A 23,636-nucleotide genomic window follows, 5' to 3' on the forward strand; every position below is an offset into this window, starting at 1 on the left:
GATGGGGAAGAATGTAGGTAGGCGTTGAAAAGAGAACTAAATTCTGGGAGGAAGGAGGCAGACAGCCGCCATGAAGCCTCCAGGTCAGACATGCTGAATCTTTCCTGGTAAACCACGACATTTTGTGGTGTTACACAGATTGGTACAAATGGGTTAAATCTGGATATAAGAGCCAATAAGAGGCTAGAGGTAATAGATCAGGCAGTAATTTAATTACTACAATTCCTGTGTAATTATTTCAGGTTTAAGTTAGCCAGGCAGCCAGGACAGAACAAAGGGCCTCTCGCTCCTCCTCCTACAGATTGGCACCTCAACGTGATCTACTAACTCCATGTAAAACCTTTACCTGGACTGTGACAATTATACAGAGGCTGCCTACATGCTCCTCCTCCACATTTCCTTTATTTCCCTATATAGCACGCTTGATCTCCTTTCAAATTTATGGCCCTTCTGCTATTAATTATTGTTGCTTTCATATATGTAAATACATACATATTCTTATGTAAAATCTGTTCAGGCCATATATTATTGTATATGTTTTCATGATTGACTGGCAGATGGTAACCAATTGATATGATTTTCCCTGTGGAGGATGACCTCTTCTGCTCCAGGCTTTACTCAGTTGTCTCACCAGCATGGCCATCTACATGTGAGCTCAACAAAGATGAGCATGCCAACCAGATGGCATGCTTTTATGACTGAAAAATTAAAAATGGAGAGGTGATGATGGAGACATTCAGTGTTAGTGTTAGTTCTCATTATGTAATTTGCTGATGGCTTGGGTATGTGTTTAGGCCCTGCTGGGTAAATAAAATAATGGACAAAATTGCTAGCATGTAAATCATACCCATGCTAACATGCAAATCACTATGCTACTTGGTAAGCATTACAGTTTTCCCCAGATTCCTGTATAAGAGAAAGCACAGACTGTCAGTTGATTGAAGCAGTTGGTAGCAGTTAATACGTATAGTGTGTTGACAGGAGAGGTAATCTTACAGACTGAAAGCAATACTTCCTTACTCTCTACCCAAGGCACAGAGTTGTGATGTCGTGACTGTGAAGCAAATCTACATAGAACTGGATAAGGTAGTTTTGGTAAGCATTTTCTGATATTGATATAAATAATTTGAATTGGTATAGATTTTAAGGTCAGAGTGGCACCCAATGTGCTAATGAACTCCACGTAAAACCTGAGAGGGCTTAAAAGGACAGAGAGAAAATTTAAAACAGCTTTTTGCTGTTTGTGGGTTGCATGCAGCAAAGAAATTGTCCCGACTCAATAGGAAAAAAATGGCTGTTTTAAAATGCTGGCTTTCTGGGCTGTGCCGCCATCGCGATCTCTGGCGTTGGTGGCGCAAGCCTTTAATCCCAGCACTCGGGAGGCAGAGGCAGGTTGATCTCTGTGAGTTCGAGGCCAGCCTGGTCTACAAAGGGAGTTCCAGGACAGGTTCCAAAGCTACAGAGAAACCCTGTCTCGAAAAAACCAAAAAATAAAAAATAAAATAAAAATTAAAATAAAATAAAATGCTGGCTTTCTGGGCTGTGCCGCCATCGCGATCTCTGGCGTTGGTGGCGCAAGCCTTTAATCCCAGCACTCGGGAGGCAGAGGCAGGTGGATCTCTGTGAGTTCGAGGCCAGCCTGGTCTACAAAGGGAGTTCCAGGACAGGTTCCAAAGCTACAGAGAAACCCTGTCTCGAAAAAACCAAAAATAAATAAATAAATAAATAAATAAATAAATAAATAAATAAAATAAAAAATAAAATAAAATAAAATGCTGGCTTTCTGGGCTGTGCCGCCATCGCGATCTCTGGCTCCTGCGGGAGACAAAGTCTTTGAATAGAGCATTTGGAGTAAAGTGCTATGGCTTGCTTCATGGCAATATGGACTGCTATGTGCCTGGAACTGTGTGTGGCTCAGGGGCACCAAATGGCTCTGAGGCAGGAGCCGGTCAGCTCCTCCATGCTGAACTGTGCTGGTCTCTGGCAGGAACTACCGTAATTACCATAATAACATAGCAATTAAGGTTTAGACTGAGCAGGACATAGATGGTACCGTATTACCTGTACATGATGCAACTTAAGTTTTTAAGAAGTGTGGTCCTAGAGAAGCTAATTAAGAAGGTGAACCCAAAGAAAAACATTTAGGCGATGAAAGGAGACAGAGACAAAGACCCACATTGGAGCACAGGACTGAAATCTCAAGGTCCAAATCATGAGCAGGAGACAGAGCACCAGCAAGGAACTTAGGACCGCGAGGGGTGCACCCACACACTGAGACAATGGGGATGCTCTATCAGGAACTCACCAAGGCCAGCTGGCCTGGGTCTGAAAAAGCATGGGATAAAACCGGACTTGCTGAACATAATGGACAATGAGGACTACTGAGAACTCAAGAACAATGGCAATGGGTTTTTGATCCTACTGCACGTACTGGCTTTGTGGGAGCCTAGGCAGTTTGGATGCTCACCTTACTAGACCTGGATGGAGGTGGGTGGTCCTTGGACTTCCCACAGGGCAGGGAACCCGGATTACTCTTAGGGATGATGAGGGAGGGGGACTTGATGGGGGGGGGGAAATGAGAGGTGGTGGCGGGGAGAAGGCAGAAATCTTTAATAAATAAATAAACAATAAAAAAAGAAATGCTCCTAGATAGCAAAAAATTTACAGATTCACAATAGAATTGATTCAGACACTGTTGGATGAATATACATAGGCTTGAGAAAAAAACATATATAAAAAATAAAGTTAATGTCTTAAAAAATGGTAAAGTCTTTAAAGAGACAAAATACAGATAGTTATAGATTAAAAGAAATAAAGAAAAATAAGCCACATAAAAATAAAAAATTCACAGAGAGTCTGGATTATGTACATTATGTTTTCTTGAAAATTTTTGACTGTAAAGGAGCTAAATACAGAGAGACATTTCATTATATGGGCTGCCAAGCAGAACCAGAATGGATATCATAAAGGTATTATGATTTCAGAATTTGGGTCTAAGGATATGATGCTTTAGAGAGGGTCTTCTTTTGTTTTCACAGAGAATGAGACCCTGCTGATTGTTTCTATCCCAATATGATATGGGATACATATCCCAATATGATACACCCTACTGAAAGGTTGCCATGAACACCTTCAGAAAATTATTTCACTCAACTGCTGACTGAGATAAACTTGGCAGACAGGTTACATCATAAAAGACCTAAATAACAACGCCCCCATATAGCAAAAAGCAGTTTGGAGAGAAAAACTGCGCCCATGTTCCCATATATTGTTTATAAATGTTCTTTTACATTTAAAGGGGGAAATGATATAGATATGAATAATTAGCATTGGTATGGATTTTAAGGTTAATTTTGTTATATGTATATATATAACATATAAATGCATATATATATATATTTCTGCTCTTAAGGTATTGTGATTATGTAGTTCATTTAAAAATGTAATGTAAATATAGGTTGTTAATGGATAATCATCGATAATAGTAAAGCTTGTAGTCATGTTAGTTAGATTTTCTAGATATGCATAGATATATTTCAGATAGGCATTCTTCATATCTTCCAAAGGCTACAGAATATGGCATTTAAGTGTTTTAATAATTTAGGGCTTCTTATGAAAATGAGACACATCTGCTCCTGACAGCACCAATCTACTTCAAGAGGAAGATGGGCATCGAAGAGGCTCCTTATGGAGTTTGATAGACATTTGGGCAAGAAACTGCTCTTGCCTGGACTGATGCATAAATGACATAGAGAACCCGCATAGAGAGGACTGCTAAACTTGCCTAAAGGTGAGATGTTCTTTCGGGGTTCCTGATTCATGAAAGAGTTTGTGAGACATTCTATAGGACACAGCAAAAAGTGATTGAACTGTCTTTGAAATTTCCTGTTTCATGGAAAAGTCTGCTGGATACTATGGGCCTAAAGGCCAAAGATGGATGCCCCAACGTACAGAGGAAATTTGCGTGGCTGTACAGGCAGCAAGATGTCTCTATCATTTCTAGAATTTTAGAAGTTACTTACTTCTTGTTTACTTAGTTAGTATTATATCCTTCTGGAGTCTTTGATGGAGTTGAAGAATGGTTAGTTATAGTTATAGTTTTCCTTAGTTATGATAAAGGATAAAATAGATATAAATATTGTAACTGTAATTCTTCCTTGATAACTGTTTTGTTATATGTAATTTTACTATGTCAAAGTGAACGCCTTTCTTTTTTGTTTAAACAGAAAAGGGGGAAATGATGGAGGTGGGTCTTGTATCTATCTGTTGCTTTCATTGGTTAACTAATAAAGAAACTGCCTAGGCCCATTTGATAGGCCAACCCTTAGGTGGGTGGAATAAACAGAACAAAATGCTGGGAGAAAGAAGCTGAGTCAGTGAGTTGCCATGATTCGCCCACCAGACACAGACGCAGGTTAAGATCTCCCTGGTAAGCTACACAGATTATTAGAAATGGGTTAATCTAGATATGAGAGCTAGCCAGTAAGAGGTTAGAGCTAATGGGCCAAGCAGTGTTTAAAAGAATACAGTTTCCGTGTAATTATTTCTGGTAAAGCCACGCAGGCAGCCGGGTGCCGGGGACGCAGCCCCGCCGCTATTATTACAACAATTTTCCATTTGCTGGATTTCTTAGCAACCTTTCTTTACTAGCAAACTTTCTTCAGACCTATATAGAATTATAGAAACTCAGAGGATCTTCACTTATACTTTATTTTCTTTTTCCCTGATGTCTGTTACTGAGGAAAAGGGAGAACTAATAGCAAGGTTGTACAAGAACAGAGACAAAAAGAAATGTGGACAATGTGGCACATGGCATGTTAGAACTCTTTAGAGGTGTATTCCCCCATGTGTGAAAGTCTTTATAATAACATTTATTATTATAAAATTTTAAATTTATGAATTTAGAAACATTATGCAGATAAAGTACATATAGATAGCATCATACTACTAAAGAACCTTTAGAAAAGAAGATAACCTGTCTAGCTTATCATTACAAATAAGAAATTAAATTGCCAAAATGCAAGACATTATTTCTTTTTAAACTTCAAAAAACAGTTATCAGTATAGGTTGAAAACAGAAACCAATTCTTCCTTGACAGGATCTGAAAGAGATCACAGGACAGAGCACAGTGGATTATGACAAGCACCGGGTACAGAGCAGCCCACAAGCACAGCTGGGGTTCCCTTGTGTGACAGGCTTGAGTCCTACTGACTGAATCTTAGAGTACTCTCTCAGCACCTGCCCATCATCCTTTGCTGTATTTTTTTTCATTCATTCATGTTCCTCAGAATTGTAATTTAATTTGCTCTTCATCAAATGAAAATCAAACTTGGATTTAGCTTCCTGGGTTAGGTTGCATAGTTACAGCTTTCTTGTTTTCTCTGCTAAGTCTAACTCACGAGCCTATGATCTTCACATCTAGACAAGTCCAGGTTCATCAGGAAATAATTTAGAAAAGAGAAGAAGGAGGTGTGCCATGCATAACCTACTCACCATTTTTTCCATGAGACTCATTTCCTTCTTTAAGCAGATATCAATGTGTAGAAGCAGTCTTTTAGCAGTATTACAATGAAGCCTGACAAAAAAAGTTTGTCTTTGTGTATCAGATTAGAAAATGCAATTAGTATTTCCCTTGATAATTTTTATGGAAATATACAGATGCTTAATATTTGAATATAATTAGATTTCCTTATTTAGCATAAGTTTTGATGTGGATTTCTGGGTAATGCTGTAAATGCTGGCGGTTGTGGGGAGGCTGAGAAAGAGATGAAGAGAAAGGAAAACCTGAAGCTCAATCAACATAACACAAAAAGTTTAAAGCGTTCACTATATAGCCTTTTGGTGATTTTTCTGGATAGAACAGGGTTCAGGCTGATTTTATATAGTTCCTTTAACAAAAGAAATTTTCATTCTGATATCACCCAGATGAATAAAGAGTTTAATTGTTGAAAAAATATTGTATTGTTTTAAGCTCTTGCAATTTCTCTCTGGAGAAATGGTGTAGGAGATCCTTCTGTTTATGTGTTGCTTTCATTGGTTAATGAATCAAGAAACTGCCTTGGCCTTTTGATAGGGCAGAACTTAGATAGGCAGGAAAAACAGAACTGAATGCTGGGAGAAAGTAAGCAGGGAGAGAGAGAGCCACCATGGATCCACCAGAGTCAGACATGCTAAATCTTTCCCAGTAAGCCACTGCCTCATGGTTATATACAGATTAATAGAAATGGGTTAAATCAAGATATAAAAGTTAGCCAATAAAAGGCTAGAGCTAATGGGCCAAGCAGTAATTTAATTAATACAGTTTCTGTGTGGTTATTTTGGGGCTAAGCAAGACTGGCAGCAAGGACAAACAAGCAGCCTCTACCCTCCAACAGAGAATTCCTATTTGTCTAGGTCAAGCACAGGAAAATTGTACCCTTTGGGCCCAGGGTATCATGCAAGATCTTTTACAATATTATATTGGAATATATATTATTTATTAACATTGTAGAGAAAAATTTTACATTCTAAAAGAAGGATTGGACAGTTGCAACGAACCACAAGACCCATCATGCCTGAAATATTTACTGGTCTGTCCCATTACTGACCCCTTGTCTAGAATACATGTTTTCTTTCTATCAATGTGTTTATGGCCAAAGAACGTTTAATATGGTAAGAAACTCATTGCTGCTCAGTTTTCTCAAAGAATCTTGGTCTGTGATGATTCCAATTGTCTCCTATAAAGCATAAGCGCTTTTCATTGTAAGACACAGTGATAGTCATCGTAGTCATGGTTCTTTCTATGCTTGAAAGAGCATGAATGAGAAACCAACATGCAGAGTGGGACTGAAAGCTGAGGTCATCCCGAGAAAGCTTGGAATTTGTTTTCTCCTCAAATTAAATATTTAGCTATACGTTATTTTGTTTCAGCAGAAAAATCGTGTGCTATGTTGTAGGGAAGGAACAAGAGTCCTAAAATCTTGAAGAGCTTTACAAATTTTGTTTAGAATGTGATTTACAGATTGGTGACGACCATACCTATCATCAGAGAGCCTTCATCCAGTAATTGATAGAAGTAGATGCAGAGATATACAGCCAAGCACTGGGCTGTGCTCCAGGAGTCCAGATGAAGAGAGAAAGGAGGGATTTTTTTTGTGTCAGGAGAGTCAAGATCATGACAAAGAACCCACAGTGACAGCTGACATGAGTGAGTGGGAACTCATGGACTCTTGTCTGGACTGACAGCTAGAGAGCCTGCAAAGGACCTACCTAGTCCCTCAGCATGTGGGTGACAGCTCTGTATCTTGGTCTGTTTGTGGGGCCCCTACCAGTGGACTAAGGACCTATTTCTGGTGCATGAGATGGCTTTTTGGAACCTATTTCCCATGTTGGAATGCCATGACTTGCTCAGCCTGATGCAGGGCCAGGAGCTTAGTTTAGCTTCAATTTGATATGCCATTCTTTTGGATTCCCATGGGAAGTTTGCCTCTTTCTGAAGTAGGAGAAGTGGGTGGGGTGGGGTAAACAGGAGGTGGAGGGAGAGAATGGGAAAAGAGGAGAGAGGAGAAACTGTTACTTACCATTTGCAAAATTTGCTAGCAAGGGATCTCACTAGGTGCCTTAGGGCAATTTGTCTAATAATACTGGATTGTTATTGAAATCATTTAAATATTTGCAAAGTATTTGAGATAAAAGCTTGTAATGGCAAATTCAGAAAATAAGAAAAAATAAAAATAATTGGTCATAGAGGTAGAAGCATACTTCTGTAATTATACAGACATTAAAACATTAAAAGCAGAGAATTAGAAGTTCAAGGTCACTTTTGATTACATGACAGATTTGAAGCTACAGTGAAATATATGAGACAATATCTCAAAAAATAATAATGATGAAAGAAAGCTAAGCAACAAAGCAGCAAAATTAAAATTAGCCTTTGTCCTGGTCTCTCTCTCTCTCTCTCTCTCTCTCTATATATATATATATATATATATATATATATATATATATATATATATATACACACATATGTGTGTGTGTTTGTATGAAGTTTCTCTTGCAACAAATTTATATATATTTGTGTTTCTTGAGTGCTGAAATACAAGAAATGAGCTACCACCTCAGGAATCCTTTTGGTTTTTCTGGTTATATACTCACATCTAAAGATTTGTAGTTAAGATCCTAGGATAAGAGGGAGCATGTGACTCTCTTTGCCTTTCTTATCTCACACGATATGATCCTATATAGTTCCACCCATTTACCTGGTAATGTTATTTTTCCATTTTCTTTATAGCTGAATAGTATTCCATTGCATACATGTTCTTCATTTTAATTAACCATTCTTCCATTTAAAGACATTTAGAATATTTTCATTTTCTAGTTGCTGGGAATAAAGCAGTAATGAACATGGCTGAGAAAATATCTGTGGAGAAAGGAATATGGTGAATCCTTTGGGCATATGCCAAAGTATAGAATAGCTAGGCCATACAGTCAAATATTTTCTGCATTTTGAGGATTTTCCATTCTGATTTCCAGAACTACTGAACCTATTTCTATAGACAGTGAATGATATTTCACTTCCCCAGAACATTTAAAAATTTTGTTTTGTTAATCTTGGCCATTCTAAATGGAGTAAGGTAAAATCAAAAAGTTGTTTTAGTTTGGACTTCTGTATTTCCTAAAAGTGAATAATTTTTGAGATATTTCTTATTCATTTTGATTTCTTCTATGTAAATTTTATTTAGATTCTATTTATATCTGTTTAGATGCCTAAGACATTTTAAATTGTATTTCCTTTACTCTTTGCCTTTTTAGCTGTGTGGATATTCTGGTTACTATTCTCTGTCAGATGTATAAATGATTAAGATTCCTTTCCATTCAACAGCATTCCTCTTCTTCTGATTGTTTCCTTAGCTTTACAAATTTCTTTTAATCTTATAATGTTCCATGTCTTAATTGTTGGCCTTAACTCTTGGGCAAATAAACACCTATTGAAAAACTCCTTTTTGACACCTATATCATGTAGTGATATTGTGTTTTCTTCTAGCAGTTTCTAGTTCATAGTTATAACTTGTTCGATCAGAAGATTTTATACAGGGTGATATATATGGGTCTAATTTCATGTTTTTCTACATGTGGACATTCGGTTTTCCCAGCAAAAGTTGTTGAAGATGCTGTGTTTTCTCTAGTTTATGAGTTTTAGCATCACTGTTGAGTATTATATAGTTGTAGTTATGTATACATGTTTTTAGGTCCTTGATTTTTTGTTCCATTGGTCAACATGTCTGTTTTTCTGATAGTACTATATTGTTTTTTTATTACTATGAATCTGTAATATATCTTAAAGTCTGGAATGATAATATCTCCAGGATTATTCTTCAGTTTCCTTTAATGTTTATATCCCTTTATTGAATTCCATTTTAATTTATTTTTAATTTTTTTTTTATTTTTATGTGCATTAGTATTTTGTCTGCATGTATGCGTCTGAGGTAGCAGATTCTCTGGAGCTGGAGTAACATATAGTTGTGAGCTGCCATGTTGGTGGTGGGAAATGAACTCAGGTCTTCTGGAAGAGCAGCCAGTGTTGCTGAGTCATCTGCATTCCATTTTTAAATCTTTGATTTTCTTGAATACTTTTTAAATTCTTTTTGGGTCTTGCTCTAAAGATTGGACAATTCTTTTTTTTTTTTGGTGGGGGGGGTTTCGAGACAGGGTTTCTCTGTGGTTTTGGAGCCTGTCCTGGAACTAGCTCTTGTAGACCAGGCTGGTCTCGAACTCACAGAGATCCGCCTGCCTCTGCCTCCCGAGTGCTGGGATTAAAGGCGTGCGCCACCACCGCCCGGCAGATTGGACAATTCTTAAGTGGAATGTCAGGTGTGCATAGGAGTCTCTATGAGTGTGTAGATTTTACATCCTGATCTGAGTCTAGAGTTTGTTGATAAATCTCATGGGGAGAATGCATGAAGGGCATAATCAGGTCTACTTAACACAGAATATCATAAAAAGAGATGAATGTAGAGGGTATATGTTGTGTGGCAATGCTTATAGATTATGGGCAGGCTGTGAGAGTCCTAGTATAGTGTAGAAATTGATTGATGTGCAAACAATGTTCTGTAGAGTAGGAAATAACTGGATATGTGACCTGGGCTATATCTAGAAGTTTGAAAATGTGAACAGAGGGAATAATCAAAAAGACTTATTCGGCTAGACCCTGAGGAAGTATGTAACACTGACTTCTTTTGTTGTTGTTCTTTTTTATTGATTTTTGTTGAGCTCTACATTTTTTTTCTCTGCTCTCCTCCCTGCCTATCACCTCCCCTTCAACCTTCTCACAAGACCCCAATGCTCCAAATTTTCTTAGGAGATCTTGTCTTTTTCTACTACGCATGTAGGTTAGATCTATGTATGTCTCTCTTAGGGTCCTTATTGTTGTCTAAGTTCTCTGGGATCGTGATTTGTGGCCTGGTTTTCTTTATGTTTAAAAACCACTTATGAGTGAGTACATGTGATAATTGTCTTTCTGTATCTAGGTTACCTCACTCAAAAAGATGTTTTCTAGCTCCATCCATTTGCCTACAAAATTCAAGATGTTGTTATTTTATTCTGCTGTGTAATACTCGATTGTGCCACAATTTCCTTATCCATTCTTTGGTTGAGCAACATTTAGGTTTTTCCAGATTCTGCCTATGACCAACAAAGCTGCTATGAACATAGTTTAGTACATGCCCTTGTGGCACAATTGAGCATCCTTTGGATATATATCCAAAAGTGGTATTACTGGGTCTTGAGGAAGGTTGTTTCCTAACTTTCTGAGAAATCCCCACACTGACATCCAAAGGTGCTGTAGCAGCTTGCTTTCCCACCAGCAATGCAGGAGTGTTCACTATACAGAACAACCTCTCCAGCATAAGTTCTCATCAGTGTTTTTGACCTTGGCCATTCTTACAGGTGTAAGAAGGAACCTCAGAGTTGTTTTGATTTGCATTTCTCTGATGACTAAGGATGTTGAACATTTCCTAAAGTGTCTTTCAGTCATTTTAGATTCCTCTGTTGAGACTTCTCTGTTTCGGTCTGTACTCCATTTTTTATTGGATTATTTGTTCTTTGATGACCATTTTTTTTGAGTTCTTTGTATATTTTGAAGATCAGACCTAATGAAGATCTTTTCCCATTCTGTAGGCTGTGGCTTTGTCTTGTTGACTATGTCCTTTGCTTTACAGAAGCTTTTCAGTTTCAGAAGGTCCCATTTTAACACTGACTTCTAAAGGGCATTTTAATGGATGAATTATATATCAGATATTATGAATTTAAGACAATGAATTTAGATCATCAAGCTGAAAAATAATTCTTTCACTCCTGCTAAGCAGTTAGAGTGAAAGACGAAGGCAAAGAAACATGTTCAAAAAAGCGATGAATAATTGGATGTACTTTTGTAATGAAATTATTGTTGTTCAAAAGATATATATCATTCTTCTCCCCATATAAGTTTTGAAAATGATCATGGTGGGTACTGTTCCTAAATTCCAACACAACATCAGTAAATATACCTTATATTTGCATAATCTTTCTAGCTTGGACATGTATCTCCTACTCCATTAGATCCACACCTATATATATTTCGGTATATCAGGCCAACTCAGCTGGCTAGACCCTAGACAAACTCATCCCTTAAATATTTATATTTGCTTTGTTTTCTACTTTTTGAAATGACTGTCCAAGTGAATGACTTGCCATTGTCTCATTTTGAAGCTATCATTTCAGAGGAAATCTTCCCAGGATAGCCAAGTATACAAACTATATTGTTAAAGTCTTTCTTTTCGAATTCTTTTGGAGGAAGTTCAGGAAGAGTGTTGAAGTCAGACCTGGTAGTGATAGACATACTTAACTACATGCTTCTGGGTAAGTTTCAGTAGAATAAGAGTCTGAAAATTATTGGCTGCTAATGCTTTAACACAGGAGCCAACACTGAGGATCATGCAGAATCTTCTGCCAAAATAAAATAGAAGATTTTTTTATAAGTTTTAATTTATTTTTTCATTTTAAATATGTATGTGTTTAGTTATCAATCCTACTTTTTTACTAAAAATGTGTTTCTATACTTTATATTCTGATTATGGGTTCCCCTCTCAATCTTCAGAACCACAGATGCTATTGAACAATGAACTAGGAAGAAGGATAGATGCTCCTAGAAAGAGGAAATAGAATAGATCATTACAGATAGACAGAACTGGGAGGGATGGGACTGGAGTATAAAGTAAGGAGGGGTGGGAAATGGGGGTAAGGTAGATAATATGGGGAAAGACAGCTAAAATTAAGGGGCATTTGAGTGGTAACATGAAAATCTAATACAGTACAAACTTCCTAAGATATATACGTATAGGGAGGTGATATAAATTGAATTATCAAATAACAGGGAAGATAGATCCCCAACTGGACATCTCTGGTCATCAAAGAATCTTTCAGTATCAGGAATGGGTTACATCTAATTGAGTTGTTATCCAAAGGGTTCCCTTGGCAAAGGGTTCCAAACAGTCTTGGCTATTGCTAAAGCTATAAATATGCGATGTAAAATGAAAAAAACCTAAACTAACATGGATTGGCTGTTGTTAGGGATGTAGATGTTAAGGACAGCATTAGCTAAGGCATAAAGGGAAACTAGAAACCTGCTCTTACAAACTGGAGGAAACAAAATAATTGTTCAATAGTAGCAGGGCTATTTTTACTACAGTTGCAAAGATCAAAAAACTGACTGTTTAGTTGGAAGCATCACCCCAGCTCCTGGCATTTATACACCCAAAGAGCCCAGAATGTATGTTTGGGTTAAGACTTCACCCCAGCCCCTGGCACCCCTGTACCCAAAGAATCTAGAATGTTTGGGATTAGGCTTTACCTCAGCCCCTGGCACACCTATAACCAAAGATACTGGAATGTTTGGGATAAGAGTTCACCTCAGCCCCTGGCATCCATATAGCCAAAAAGTCTGGAATGTTTAGGTGAAAAGTTCCATTTTACAAGCTCCCTCCCCTTGCCTTAGTCCAGACTCCATCCCTATGAAAACCTGTGAAATGACGACCCCTTCTTAGAGATGCTCAAGACAACTTCCACCGGGTATTTAAACAGCAACCCAGAGAAAAAACATATGGTTTTCCAGTCTTCCTTCCCCCCTTTTCTCTGAGGACCTGGAAGGCCACCCAGGAGTGCTATTATCCATTAAACCTGGGATTTTTCTAATTCAGTTTGATTTGCTCTGATTCTGATTATTCCGTCTACTGAGAGGTTTATCAGGCTGCATAACTTTTCACTGACTTTGATACAGAATTGAGAAAGTTTTAAGAAAAGCGACAATCTAATAGCTTTGTTGAAGAAATAAATTGAGAAAGTCATTATTAGGTAAAAGAAATTAGCACTTTATAATTTGGGAAATTCTCAGTGTTTCTTGATTGTGAGGAGGCTTTAACATACTTCTACCTTGTCAGAACTGTCATTGTTCTGTGACCAATATTATGCAAATTTATAGAGGATTAGAATTTTAGGAAGGAGAATCCTGTTGTCCTGACCATGCCAACCCTGTTTGGGTAATAACAAAAGCTTATCATTTTAAGGATCTAACTTTTGAGATGTTTATGAAGTAGTAGTTTCAAGATATCTATTGAGGATAGGAAGACTGTAATTTTCTTATAAAATAGAAGTGTTCAATAAATGGTATGGTCATGTATGACTGTAATATTTTAATCTAGATATGTACTAAATAAATATCTGAAAGTTTGATGAATAAAGAACAGAAGATAACTTTAATCTGTTGTTTTGTTTGCTATTGTTGTTTTTGTATTCATTTTTTGTTTTTGACTTTGCTTTTTTTTATTTGTAACAAGACCAATTTTTTCTGTTAAATTTTATAAGAAATTAGTTGATCAGATTAACTGATGGAGGAATACTGGAGAAAGTATTTAAACTCTGGTTACAGCTTGAACAAAAACCTAGCTAACTGCATCTGCGCTCACAATGTATTTACTTTCCTCTAAAGACTTCTGTTCATCTTTATAATCAAAAGGCTGACTGCTGGCGTACTACTCTTCAATTCTTGTTTCCTTCCTTCAACCTATAAAAGCATTGCCCAATGATAAGTTGGAAGCCATTTTGAAAAGAGAATTGAGTGTGTATACCTTGAGATTTAATAAACATTCCTCATTAAAAGCTGCAGTCCTCTGGTGCTTCATGTTGACAAATTCTTTCTGAGATCCCAGAAGCCTGAGTACATGCCACAACCTGTAGTGTCTCACCCCTCTCCATCTATTCACCAGCTTTCTCCCTTTTTAATTTTCTCACTAGAACACAACAGTTTTGCAGAAGGCCTTCTCTAACATACAGTGGTAATAATGCTTTGTATTTTACAATCTCTTAGGGGGTGGGCTGATTTGCATATTCCTTAATATTTAATTGACTGTGTTACCTTCCCAGTGCCTTGAGAAAAGTTTGTAACCCTTTCCTTCTCATGCAGACCTCCAACAGTTACCTCCCACATTTTCTGCTACAGTCCCTCTTATTATTTAAATGGCAAACAATTGGACAGATTCTGAGTAATGAGAATGAAACTGTTGCAAGTGACATGGCTGTACCTTACAAGACACTTTTGGTGCTCTCTAAATCAGACAGACCAGTAGAGTAATGATCATTTTGTTGTAATGAGACACAATTAAGAATCACTGCTACAAATGACAGAGAAGTTCATTGAACAGTAACCTCCTTCTCATGTTCTCCCTCCCCTTTTCTTCAAGAGGAAATCAATCACAACTTAATTGTAGCATCTCCATTTGCTAGGCTATCATTAATTCTGTGTCAACACATCTATTAAAGATCACACATATGCAAGGTTCATTACTCAAGCATGAAACTCAGCTTAATCCTAAAATGTAAGGTGTCATATCTACTTATAAGTCAGAAAAATAAATATTCTTTATGCTAGAAAGGTCTCACAGGGGCTCTGTTTATAATTCATCCTAGAATAGGAAGTTTATATCATTTTGGTAGATTACCAAGCATATGGAAATGTTCAGCATTTCTCAGTTTGGCATGTGCTAAGAAAATATTCAGGGATTTCTTTTTTTATATCAAGCTGCTTTGTCCCACTCTAGCTTCCAATTCTATACTTAAGTCAGAATAACTTTGTATTTGTAACAAGTTACTGCCTCCTGCTGTACATCCAAGTGCATTCTGACACATGGGCACTCATTGACATTAGTGGGAAAGTAGGCTCTAAGGTCATAAGAGTGGCTTTGAACCTCACCAGCTGAAGCACTCAGGAGAGGGGCTCCTGTACTTTTCCTGGGCAACACAGTAGAGCTGGTCCTGATGGCACAGGTGTGTAAGAGCTGACCCTGAGGACATGAAAGCAGAACTGGCCCTGCCCCTTGTTTATCACTGCAAGGAGTGATTTAGTCAGAGCAATGCTGGAGACCTCACCCTAAACTAAAACAAAAGTTATGATAAGCTGCATTATGTGTATGTAAGCTAATCTCTTCATGCTTCTATCACTGTGTCTCTTAAATAAGGGGAGTGGTAACAAAGCCCATATTTGAGAATTCTTGCAAGAGCCGGAGATAATTATGTGTTAGTAAATAGACAAGTCTTTAGAAGAAGGAAATCAAAGCTTACACTTGGCACTGAAGGAATGAAAAGAATGTCTCATAATTTGCAGATTGTCATTGAGCACTGGAAGTTGTGTGGATGGTGAGAAAGTAGATTGTAATTAAACACTATCAATGTATTTTCTGGAATTCTTTTTAGTATTCCTAGTATGTCAAATACATTATTTTCAGGTAGAGTGAGAAAAGAAAAGAAAGCAAGGGAGAGCAAAGTTGTTAATGCTTCACTTTGAATTTCCAAAGCAATACTTGGTTGCCAGGATGACAACATAGGAAATGGTAATGCTATTAAAACAATTTACTTTCATCAGGAACTTTAAAAAAAGGAAAGTAGAGGAAGAGATTATTTAGATTCTAAGCATAGGCCTTTATAGAACGCAAGGTGGTTAAGTTCGTGCTGTAATAATAGATTGAACGGGAATGTAAGACTTAGTGTTCTCCCCATTAGACTTGAAAAGAAAAGGGTGTCCACATGAATTAAAGTTCAAGTAGATCACTGTTAAGAATACAAGATTACAATATTGGCATATACTTGCAGGTACTAGAGAGATATAGATGAATATATAGATATAGATAATAGTCTTTGGTGAACACCAGTTTTATAATCAGTATCTGTTGATTTTCCTATGGGAAGGGGAGATTTAGGCTACCTGTCTTAGCAGGATGAAGCAAAAACTTTCCCGGTATAGTGTCTGGATGAGTTGGAAGGCTGCTTTTTGCTGTATGGGTGGCTTTGATATACCCAAAGGCAAGCTTTGAGGCATGTTGTAACCATGCATCTTCTTGGAGGAGCTATAGGATGCTGTAGGAGCTGGCATAACTCTGTGTTAGAAGCTCTTTTATTAAATGCCATGCTCTCAGATCTGTAAAGACAATGGAGAATTGGGTAGCATTACCTGTTAATTATGTTAAAACTAGACATATAAATTAAATTTAGACATGTATGTTACCCAATTAGTTACAGCTTACCAATGGTAAATGTAAGATTAAAAGTAATATTTTAATAAGTCAAAGAATACTAGTACATGTGGGTACTCTTGCTCAAGATGGCTTGGAGGTCAAAATGGGGGCTACCCACATGTCTGTATTTTTTTAGAGCTGTTGTAACTGGAGTTATAAGTTTTACAGTTCTTAAAACATGCACACATACACAGAAATAAGACAAGCATACTATGGCAAAACACATACAAACATAAAAGTATACTCTGGAAAAAAGCACATATACATAAAGAAACATAAAAGAAGCATACTGTGGAAACAAAAACACATATTCACACAGACATAAGACAAACATACAATGGTCACATTATTTTAACAGACAAATAAACAAAACTTTCTTTTGGAACCGGAATAAATTCTTAAAGGGAACAATGATCTGAATCCTAGTAGACAGATTACAGAAGCTGCCAGACAGGTACCAACGTAGGTAGAATATACTATACAAAAACAGCAAGTACATTATATTAATTATGATCAGCCTTGGCAAGCATGGATCTTAACTACAAAACTCATTTCAACAGCAGTTTTATTTAAGGTGAAACAGTCTAGTTTCATAGTTACACCTTCCATTTTACCAAGTAAGGTATTAAACCCTTATTTTAAAGTAGTAATATTATTACCACAGAAGAGCAGTTTGGAATCTAGGACATATTTTATCAGGGAACTTACTATGATCAATGTTCCTTACACTAAGCAACAGATTAATTGATTATTTTAAAATAGTGATTGTTGGGCAATTGCATTTGTTCAGTTTAAAGTCCAGGTTAATAACCTTTTCCCAGCTTGTCATTGTTGTAATTTGCACAACTATATTCCTTCATTTTCCTAAAGTTGTAGCAAAAAATCCCTTAAAGGATGTCATGCTAAATTTTACAAATCGCTATTCAAATGGAAGAGTTGCATATATTATTGCTACAAGGTGAAACGGAATTGTGGAGTGTGTCCATAGCTTTTTGTAAACAACTTAACAGGATAAAAAACAGGAGAATTAAGAATCATCACATAATGCCTTAAGTCATGTAACTTTTTTAGATGCCCATGAGCAATCTTCTGTGGACAGATTTTGGCATGATGTCACCAAGGAAATCTTTGCTAAAGCAAGGTAGAGAGACCCTTGTACTGGAATATGGAAAGGGCCCAATCCTGCATTAATATGGGGTTGAGGGCATGTCTACATCTTTTTTACGGTATGAAGAGCAAGAGAGATGACTTCCAGAACATCTGGTTTGATGCATCCAGCTGAAGGGTATCTGTCCTGATGACAACATAGATGCTGATACCCCCATGGAAAGGGGTACCTTGATCTGTCGGACCAAGCTTAGGATGCACATGGCCAACATGCTGCCACCATTCTGCCCTGTGGGATGCTGGGCTGTATCCATACACTGAGGACCCATACCTCCCCTGAGACCCTGTAGCAGCTGCTATGATTCTGACTACAACTTGCTGCAGTCTGGATCCTGTTAATCTTGGCACTGGACTAGAAACACAGACTAAACATTTGACCGTTTTACTTTTGGGGACATAGAACTCATTTTGAGAGTATGGTATTCAATCTGCTATTGAAATATTGGACCTGAGAACGGATAACTAAATTTTCCCCTCATAAGAAGAAGGACTCAATATAAGGAGTGACTGAAGCCTATCTTCAAATGAAAAGGGTGGCCTAAAGGTTTTGCTGCTGCTGAGAAACTGGGACAATTATTTAAAAACAGCAATGCCATTGGACTCTCACCCATCAGAAAAAAGTAACCTTTCTTGTTTTTTGAATAGAATGAATTTAAGAGAATTGTGATATGTCAAATTGTGGGTTTATTGTTAATTTCTATTCTAGAATTATGGTATTAACCCGGTAATGTTTGTAACTGCATTACTTTACTATTAGATATTAAGGAAAGTTTGACATTTCTTATGAATGCTTGGGTTTAACATATTTGTTAAGAAATTTAGGGTTTGCTGTAATAAAAGAATTTTTCAGAAGCACTCTAGTCCAAATGAAGAGACCATTCCCAACCCTAGTGATCCTCCTTTCTTTTAATTAGGAGATTGTAGACATTAGGAGCTTGATTAGTCAGAAAACATTATCAAATTGCAGATGAACTCTCTTGACAAAAAGCTTGGCTTCAAAACACAGAGGCCAAAGGCATTTTTCTCTCTTAATTCTTTTTTTTTTTTTTCACAGAGGTTGGCAGTCAGTGATGGGTTTGATCCTTCTTTCTCCCAGCCACCTAAGAACGGGACTTGCATAATTATAATGCTGGCTCTGATGAGAGGTAAGTCTAGGAAAACGAGGAAGTTTCCATCTAAGGCAGACACAATAATCTGTCCAATTGCAGAAACACAGGCTTTATTAAAATTAATAAGAAGGGAAAATTGTGAAGGCCAAGAGATGTAGGCACATTTCCCACCTTATCTGATGGTCAAAAAGTTTGGGAAATAAGTCTTAATTGCACCTTCATACCTTCTAGCTAAAGAGGTGGGTTCTTGGCCTCTTTATGAAGTTAAGATAGCTTGGTGCCATCCTGACAGGTGGTAAGAATATGCAAATTTAACTCAACTTCTTCCATTGTAATTATGAAGTCACATGGGGAAGGGCTGTTTTCTGCCTATGTGACTCAGTGTAGGTGACTTAGGTCATCTCACTACCTAGGCAAGAGAATGCTAATCATGAAAAGTCTCAGAGTGACTGAGAGATCTTGTGAGTTAACCTTGCTGTATCATGATAATGAAGCCTTTTGTTATCTTCTCCCCCAGTATGTAAATAAATGCTGGTGATTTCAGAATCTGAGTAATCCCTGAAACTCCCTGTAGATACTGTGATATTGTCTTGTTGTTTCCATCATCAATTCCCACACCCCTACACTGGTAAAAGGTGATTGTTGAGTATGGTCCTCAACAGGTGAGAACTACTCATATCTATGGATATAAGAATTTAGTATGCAATCAGAAATTATACTGACATAGGAAAGCACATTTTCCTCTAGGGTCCATGACATTACCAGCTTGGTTTTCAATAGCAGGAAAGAATTCTTTCCCATTGAGTATGTCTTAAGTCCAATTAGACATTTGTTGGCTTCCCCAAAATGTAAGTGCCACTATTAAACCTTTAGGACTATCTTGTCATGGTGGTCATTGTTGCGGTTTGTAGGCTTTATAACTTAGAAGGATTATTGATTGTTTTTCTTCATTGAAGACTGGCATAGTACCTTCAGATACTATGAGAGATATTCTTCAGGGAGGAAGATTTATTTATGCTTTAATCTGTGGCATCAATGTGTAATATTTGCAGGAAAATAATAGGAGAACATTTCTTAAATTTAGAAAGAAGAATATCAACACATGTACAAGTGGAATTGAAAGACCAGGATAAATCCAGACTCCGTAGCAGGAAGAGTAGAGCCAAAAATCTAGGTTAGCCTGTTCAGTGACTTTGTTCCAGGAACTGGATGACCACAAAGTTAGATTATAATCTTGAGAACAATCTTGAGAAACGGGGAGTCACCCCTTTGTGATTATCACTGGTATTTCCAGAATCTTCCAATGACACCCTCCCTACTCCCTTTGGGTTGTGGTTTCTTCCCTTAAATACCCCTTCTTCCAACTACTTGGGGTCGAACTCCACTACCCCTGTGTGGGATATGAGTCTCAATCCCAGTGCGCTAGTTCCTGTCAATAAACCTCATGTGATTACAGCAAGGATGGTTTCTCGTGAGTTCTTTGGGGATCATGTTATCCCAAGACTTGAGTGTGAGTCTCCAAACTCCGGGGGTCTTTCATTTGGGGGCTCATCCAGGATTGGCAACCACCCTCGTCTCTGAAGACCCACTTGGAAGTGAGACATTGTCTGTGTCTTTGTGTTTCCATGCTGGCAGAATTCAGGTTCTGTACTTCAGTTTTGCAGTCGCTCACATCTCTGGAGGAGACAGAGGGAGTGATCAGCAAATGTGCTAGGAGATCACTGACTGACACCCTTGAAGACATCCCGGGAGGTGAGGAGGGACCCCAAGGATGCCTGGGAGATTCCTGTCTAGGTGCTGGTGAGGATACAGAAGTTCTCCTGGGTTGGAGGAACTATATGCCCTCCCGGTCACCTGTATTTCTGGAGTGGTTTTGTCTGTCTAGGTGGAAACAGATATTTGTTAGCCTTTGTGTGTCTTCAGTCTCTGTTTTTTCTTACTTGTGACTTTGATGACAGACAGACTGTGATGACTCCTCTGAGTTTGACTCTGGATCATTGGACTGAAGTTAGGGCTAGAGCACACAACTTGTCAGTTGAGATTAAGAAAGGGCCATTGAAGACTTTTTGCTCCCTGGAGTGGCCAGTGCTTGATGTCAGCTGGCTTCCAGAGGGCACCTTTGATTTAATCATTATCTTTGAAATTAATGCTATTGTTTTTCAGGAAGGACGGGGATCCCATCCTGATCACCAACCATACATTACTGTATGGCAAGATTTGGTCCAGGATCCCCCACCTTGGGTTAAGCCCTGGGTGCACGGGCGGAAGCCGGGCTCCTGAGCCATGGCTCTCTGAGAGTCCAAATGCAAACCGAAACCTGTAGCTCCAAGGCCTGAGAATTCACCCGAGGACCAACCTTTGGCTAGTCCTAAAATCTACCCTGAGGTTGAGGAGCCACCTGAATGGCCGAGCCCTCCACACTCCCTTACCCCCTGCCCCAGATGCCTGATCCTGGTGTTAGTGGTGGTGCTGGGGGGGCTGTGACAGGCACATGAAGGCGGCATGCTCAGAGTCCTGCACAGGGTCCCAAAGGACCAGATTCGACAGTGACATTGCCGCTGCGTATCTATGGGCCTCTGGTGGACCCACCCCATCTCCAACACCTCCAGTATTGGCCATTTTCCTCTGCTGATCTTTACAACTGGAAAGCTAATCACCCTTCCTTTTCAGAGGATCCCGCCATCCTGACAGGATTGGTGGAGTCTTTGATGTTTTCCCACCAACCCACCTGGGATGACTGTCAGCAGCTTTTACAGGTCCTCTTCACTCTTGAAGAGAAAGAGAGGATCCTGTTGGAGGCCCAGAAAAACATCCCTGGAACAAATGGGGCACCAACCAATCTTCTGAATGAAACAGATGCTGGTTTTCCTCTTAACTGACCTGATTGGGACTACAATATGGCAATGGGTAGGGAGCAACTGACGGTCTATTGCTGAGCTATTATAGCTACTCTCAGAGAGGCTGCAAGATGACCCACTAATTTGGCCAAGGTAAGAGATGTTCTTCAGGGGCTGGTTGAACTGCCATCTGTGTTTCTTGAACGTTTAATGGAGGCTAACAGCCGTTATACTCCCTTTGACCCAACCTCTGAGGGTCAGCAAGCAGTGGTAACTATGGCCTTCATTCTACAGTCAGCATCAGATATTAAGAAAAAGTTACAGCAGTTAGAAGGATTGCAGGATTATACCTTGCAGGATTTGGTTAAGGAAGCAGAGAAAGTGTTTCATAAGTGAGAGATTGAGAAAGAGAAGCCAGAGAGAGAGAGAAGTGGGAGGCAGAGGAAAGAGAGGACCTGAGGGATCATAGACAAGAGAGAAATTTGACTAGAAATTTGGCTGCTGTGGTAGGAAAGAAAGGAAAGATAGGACCTAGACAGATAGGGAACTTGGGCAACAGAAGACCAAAGATGAGTGAAGAAGGACAGAGGCACCTCTTGGACAAAGACCAATGTGCTTATGGCAAAGAAAAAGGTCATTGGGCAAGAGAATGCCCAAAGAAGGTAGGAAGGGCCTATAAAGTGCTGGCCCTAGAAGAAGATGATTAGAGTGGACGGGGCTTGGATCCCCTCCTCGAGCCGAGGGTAACCCTGACTGTGGAGGTGACCCCTATGGATTTTCTAGTGGACACAGGGGCTGAGCACTCTGTGCTGAAACAACCATTGAAGCTAAAGAATACAAAGACTATAGTAATTAGAGCAACTGGACAGAAATAATATCCGTGGACCACCTTACAAACTGTAGATTTGGGGAGAGGACAGTGACTCATTCCTTCCTGATTATCCCTGAGTGTCCCACGCTTTCATTAGAAACAAAGTTGAAGGACCTATCCAAAAATTAGACCCTGTTATCAGCAGATGGACTTCTTGCCTGAACGCTATTGCTGCTGTAGCTCTGCTTGTCAAAGATGCTGATAAGCTCAACCTGGGACAACAGACAACTCTAGTGGCACCCCATGCTCTAGAAAACATTATCTGACAGTCCCCTGACTGATGGATGACCAAGACTCGTATGACACATTATCAAAGACTTTTGTTGTCCGAACGAGTGACCTTCACTCTTCCTGCTATCCTGAATCCTGTTACCCTACTGCCTTAGACTACTCCTTACCTACCCATCACTGCGCTGACATTCTGGCAGAAGAAGCTGGTACCCAAAATGATCTAAAAGATCAGCCTTGGCCTGGGAGTCTGAGCTGGTATACAGATGGCAGCAGTTTCATGGTTGAAGGTAAGTGGAAGGTGGGGACAGCAGTGGTAGATGGGAAGCAAGTGATCTGGGCCAGTAGCCTCACTGAAGGGACATTGGCCCAGAAAGCCAAACTTGTGGCTTTGATACAAGCTCTATGGATGGCAGAGGGGAAATCTATCAACATCTACACTGGCAGCAGGTATGCATTTGCCACTGCCCATATACATGGAGAAATAAACAGACAAAGAAGACTATTGACATTTTCAGGAAGAGACATGAAAAATAAAAAGAAATTTTGAGCCTCCTTGAGGCCATGCATTTGACAAGGAAGTTTGACAATCTATCATAGATTGTCCAGGACACCAAAAAGCTAGAGATGCTGTGGCTAAAGGAAATCAGATGGAAAGCCTAACTAACCACTAAACAGGTGGCCCAAGGAGCTATGTTCCTGGCAGTACAAGAGCCTAAGATTATTATGATATCAGTGAAACTAACTTTAGATACGCCCCCGAGGACTATCAAGTTATGGGAAAATTAGGACTGGTATAGGAAATCCCATATGGGACAGTAGAGACAGAAGGAGGAAAACTAGTCC

The sequence above is a fragment of the Chionomys nivalis genome, chromosome 11, assembly GCF_950005125.1.
Source record: "Chionomys nivalis chromosome 11, mChiNiv1.1, whole genome shotgun sequence".
NCBI lineage: Eukaryota > Metazoa > Chordata > Mammalia > Rodentia > Cricetidae > Chionomys > Chionomys nivalis.